Source organism: Schistocerca serialis, chromosome 6 (assembly GCF_023864345.2).
Source record: "Schistocerca serialis cubense isolate TAMUIC-IGC-003099 chromosome 6, iqSchSeri2.2, whole genome shotgun sequence".
NCBI classification, from domain to species: Eukaryota; Metazoa; Arthropoda; class Insecta; order Orthoptera; family Acrididae; genus Schistocerca; species Schistocerca serialis.
Window position 1 is genome coordinate 672,693,502 of NC_064643.1, and position 6,000 is coordinate 672,699,501.

Consider the following 6,000-nt stretch of genomic DNA (forward strand, 5'->3'; position numbering starts at 1 on the left):
ATTAATCGTGCTTACCTACGACAACAGATGGTTGTTTATCTACTGTCTTAGAGTATTTTGGGGGAATAATTTATTGTTGTATGGAGTAATGTTTTGTGTACGCACCTTCACTGCACGGAACTAAACGACGGGTGGGATTTGCTCATATTTGTTGTTTTTTTTTTTTTTAGTCTAACGGGAGTTATTTAAATTAAGAGGAAATATTAATTTGCCGATGAAGTCGATTGGGAATCATTCAAAAGATCATGTCTCTAGCGGGACACGAATAACGTGTCAGAATCATTGAGGAATTTACGAGCATCTCGCAAACGCTGTAAATCAGTTGTGTACTGTGTAGTTTAGATCTGTTTGAATCTATTCCACAGGGGGAAGCGTTCATTGCAGATCCTGGGCGGTTTCGGAAAGTCTTTGTTTCCTGGATCCTACACCCGATTCGAATTTCAACAGATTTGTTCCCGAAAAACGTTGGCGATGGAATGCAGAGCCATACAGAGCCATACAGAATCTTTGCGGGATACTCGGCTCCGAATCTGTGGAGCACCGCTGGAGACTTCGTTGTGATCGAGAGGTTCTGTGAAAGTGAGCGCAAGGGAGCACTTATTACTGCGGCATTTCAATAGACAGTCGATTTTGATATATGTGTAGTTGTATTTGGCATTTAACTAATATGACGCAATTCATAATTTACATTTGATATAACTTTCTTTCAATTTAGAGCCTTCTGCATCAACACCACTACAAATAAATACACTATTGATCCAGCACTTAGGATGTTTCTATTATTTTATTATGAACTGTATCTTGTAAATTTAGCTCCAACTTCATAACGTACACTCCTGGAAATTGAAATAATTACACCGTGAATTCATTGTCCCAGGAAGGGGAAACTTTATTGACACATTCCTGAGGTCAGATACATCACATGATCACACTGACAGAACCACAGGTACATAGACACAGGCAACAGAGCATGCACCATGTCGGCACTAGTACAGTGTATATCCACCTTTCGCAGCAATGCAGGCTGCTATTCTCCCATGGAGACGATCGTAGAGATGCTGGATGTAGTCCTGTGGAACGGCTTGCCATGCCATTTCCACCTGGCGCCTCAGTTGGACCAGCGTTCGTGCTGGACGTGCAGACCGCGTGAGACGACGCTTCATCCAGTCCCAAACATGCTCAATGGGGGACAGATCCGGAGATCTTGCTGGCCAGGGTACTTGACGTACACCTTCTAGAGCACGTTGGGTGGCACGGGATACATGCGGACGTGCATTGTCCTGTTGGAACAGCAAGTTCCCTTGCCGGTCTAGGAATGGTAGAAAGATGGTTCGATGACGGTTTAGATGTACCGTGCACTATTGAGTGTCCCCTCGACGATCACCAGTGGTGTACGGCCAGTGTAGGAGATCGCTCCCCACACCATGATGCCGGGTGTTGGCGCTGTGTGCCTCGGTCGTATGCAGTCCTGATTGTGGCGCTCACCTGCACGGCGCCAAACACGCATACGACCATCATTGGCACCAAGGCAGAAGCGACTCTCATCGCTGAAGACGACACGTCTCCATTCGTCCCTCCATTCACGCCTGTCGCGACACCACTGGAGGCGGGCTGCACGATGTTGGGGCGTGAGCGGAAGACGGCCTAACGGTGTGCGGGACCGTAGCCCAGCTTAATGGAGACGGTTGCGAATGGTCCTCGCCGATACCCCAGGAGCAACAGTGTCCCTAATTTGCTGGGAAGTGGCGGTGCGGTCCCCTACGGCACTGCGTAGGATCCTACGGTCTTGGCGTGCATTCGTGCGTCGCTGCGGTCCGGTCCCAGGTCGACGGGCACGTGCACCTTCCGCCGACCACTGGCGACAACATCGATGTACTGTGGAGACCTCAAGCCCCACGTGTTGAGCAATTCGGCGGTATGTCCACCCGGCCTCCCGCATGCCCCCTATACGCCCTCGCTCAAAGTCCGTCAACTGCACATACGGTTCACGTCCACGCTGTCGCGGCATGCTACCAGTGTTAAAGACTGCGATGGAACTCCGTATGCCACGGCAAACTGGCTGACACTGACGGCGGCGGTGCACAAATGCTGCGCAGCTAGCGCCATTCGACGGCCAACACCGCGGTTCCTGGTGTGTCCGCTGTGCCGTGCGTGTGATCATTGCTTGTACAGCCCTCTCGCAGTGTCCGGAGCAAGTATGGTGGGTCTGACACCGGTGTCAATGTGTTCTTTTTTCCATTTCCAGGAGTGTATATGGCACGCCAACATGTTATGAAGTGGAGGCGAGTGAGTTAACGAGCATTGCGCTCTCATTTAAATATATGGCTGAAAGAGTCAGCATACAGGAATTGTGAAACGAACCCTTTCGTTCAGGACCACGTGCCACAACGAGCTCAGATTCACCATGAGGTAGGAAAACTCATAGGCATGTATTGTCTATGCAGGCCTAATGGCTGTAGTGTGTGAGTGAGACAGACGAGAACCTACATCATTGGGAAACCCAGTAGAGGCCGTTTGTGGCCAAGGAGATTCTGCAGTAATGCACGGAATCAAGCCATAGTAATTTTAATCTGACATCCTCCATAAATTTTCATGGTGATCCCAATAAAATCTGAATATTTATCAACACCACTATTACCATTAAAGTGAAATTCAAAAGACATTTAACAAAGACATAGATGCTAAAATGTGAACGTTTTAGTTAACTTAATGATCGACATTTCATATAGATTCGCATCATTAGAAAGACAAATGTTGTAAATGTCAACCCAGTATATTTATTTGTTTAAAAATATAGCATATTTAAATTATCAGTATTTTCAATTTGGCATCAGATTATAATTTTCTCCACACAAAACACATTGAACGATGACAGCATGACACCTTATTAAAGTATTAAGTAAGAGAAAATTTGTTGTCAATTTTAGTGCATAATAGTTACATTTGTTCTCTATTTATCTGAAAGAACATTGATTCAAGGCTACTGGCCGTGACATTCAAAATTCTGAAGGAAATTTTTTGGTTTTATGTAGAAGAATTTAAAGTTCATTATATAATGGATTTTATTGTTACTTTATTTAGAACGTGAAAGTCGACAAGCTTTCAATATTTAAATACTTTTAAGTATGAAATAATGTAGAATAAGCTGTAGTCAATCAGATAGACGGCTTCAGGAAAGGGAACTCCCCTAGTCAGTTGAGCGAAGATATTCGACGCGCGGGACACGCGGCCGGGGACGAACAGCGCTGGTGCAGATGCGAAAGCGGGCAATTCGGCTGGAGACACAAAAGGTTACAGTTCGGGTGCAACTGCGAAAGCGGACGGTCAGTCTTTAGGCAGCTAGGAAGTGAAACGACTTAGAAAATTTCGCGTTTTGTGGTATCGCGGGACTTAGTCTCTGAGCGGTGAGCAGCCGCGCGCCTGGAGTCAACTCTTAGTTTTGACTTAAATAACTTGTATATCGCGATGAGATTGTTAATGATCGCACTGTGTCAAATGGGTATGTGCTCTAGTGTAACAGAAACGCTAAATACGACTCCTTTTGCTATTCGCTTGCTTCCTGAATAAACATTATTCGAACCAAATCGCAACTGTGTGGCCTACATCATTTGTGGGTCGTTAATTTATTTCCCGATTTTATTATTACTTTTATTATAGGTTATATTATCTTTGTCTTTCGCAAACTTGCCATCAGCCAGAAAATTTAACCAAAGGGTCAAAAGTGTCTTATTTGGGGCTCCTAATGCGACATGTGTGGTTCAACCCCTAGACGAGTTTGAACCAAGACATTTCGATGAAGGGCAACCGCATGTGATTCCGAACATCTTCGGGATATCAGCAATCAAAGAAAAACTTAAAGCCAAAGCAGATTTTTGAGCAAGTATCAGGGAGTGATTGTGTTGAGAAACTTCGACTGCGTTTATCCCTAAATTGTGAAATTAAACAATCAAATCCTTTTCATAGTGTATATTCCCTAAATTGGATGAAAATTCTAGAGAAAATGTTTACTAACAGTGCTAACAGTCTTCAGTACAATTTTAAAACAAAAATATTTAGAAGTTGATGTATGATTCCTTGATTATATCAATAAAAGGATTCAGGATTTTCAAAATTAATGTTAAGGACCACCATGAAAGATTTCCAAAAAGTCTAAAAAAACCGTTTGTCCGTATTGTTAAGTAAAGCCTTCAATTTTTCAAGCACGTTAAAATAAATTTGCTCTAAAAGAGTTTTAAGAAAACTCCAAAATAAAATTAAATAAAATAAGAACTGTAACATATATAGAGCTGTAAGTTAATAGCTATATTTAACAATATGTAGAAATTTTATGTATAAAATTAGAGACCTAACGATTAATTAGGGCAAAAGTTTCATTTTTTAGCAAACTGCCCCCTCAAGGGAAACCTTCACGTATGACAGTAATTCTCTAGTCCTCTTGCAGATGATCTCTCGACAGTGGTGTGATCTGGCACACTATATTGCTAGGATCCCATTAATTGTTCCGAGATAGAAGGCGCATATGTGAAAGTGACACTATGTGCTCGGTGCATAATGAGGTGATCATTCCTTCTCTTTGTCAGATGTGGTTGGCCGGAAACTTGACAAGGGAACATAGACAACGAGTATGCCTGCCCTCATGGTCCCATACAGTCGATAGTCACATCACTTTTACACTCGAATGCCCCAAAAATCTTGATTTTGCGCGATTAGACGAGCTGCCCAAAGGTAGACCCACATTGAGGCCCCTTTCATACTGTGTCAGGTGTCGATAGCGCTGTCTCAGATGAGCATGCCGTACCTCTGTGTCCTTCACAGTGATCACTCAACATGTAAACAGTTTTCATTGCTCATGTATCCGATCGTAACTTCTAGCAACACTGGAAACGAAAAGCATTAATTCATTCTGGTGATTATTTTCTCTGTCACAAAGAATTGAAAATCTTTTTGTTTTGCCTACCTGCTGATGCTGTTTACATGTACCAAGTCATAATGACAACCGATCCTGATGTAGGTAAACTATTTTCACAGACAGTGTAACTTCACATTCATATGTTAGTCTATGAAAGAGACACAGAAAAATAGTTCTGTATATAAGGAATAGGCGCCCGGTGTAGCCGAGCGGTTGTAGGCGCTTCAGTCTGGAACCGCGCTACCGCTACGGTCGCAGGTTCGAAACCTGCCTCGGGTTGGTTAGGTTTAAGTAGTTCTAAGTTCTAGGGGACTGATGACCTCAGATGTTAAGTCCCATAATGCTCACAGCCAATTGAACCATTTAAGGAATATGTGTATTACTAATGTGTAGCTGTAAATGCTATCTGCCGTTCCTGTTTCATCCTAACTTGTAGATGAAAGTTCTTTTACGTTTGCCACTAGTCTTCTAACTGGTTTGGCGCTGGTTTAATGGATGTATTCCAATTTCTGTCCCTCTACAGCTCCCTCTAGAACCATGGATGTTCTACCCCGATGGCTTCAATGATATGCTGTCACGCTGTCCCTTTTTCTCATCAGTGTTTTCCATACATTGTTTTCCTCTCCAATTCTCCGCAGAATCTCCACGTTCCATTTCTTGTCAGTCCACCTAATTTTCAACAATCTTCTATAGCACCACATCTCAAAGTCTTCGATTGTCTTCTGTTCCAGTTTTCCCACAGTCCAAGTTATACTACCATACAGTTCTGTGCTCGAAACGGACGCTGTCAGACATTTATTCCTTCAATTGAGGCCTGTGATGATACTAGCAGACTTGTCTTGGACAGGAGCGGCCTTCTTACCGGTGCTAGTCTGCTTTTTACGTCCTCTTTTCTCCGCTCGTCATCGGTAATTTTGCTGCCCAGGTAGCAGAATTCCTCGGCGTCGAACATATCTAGTCGAACACGAACGTAATTATTTGACGCGTACGTGTCACTTTAGTGAACTTTTGTCATACCATAAATACTCCCGCATCAGATGTGAGCCGTACCTTTGGTGACAACCTGTCTCGCATTCTTTGAATGTGCAAAC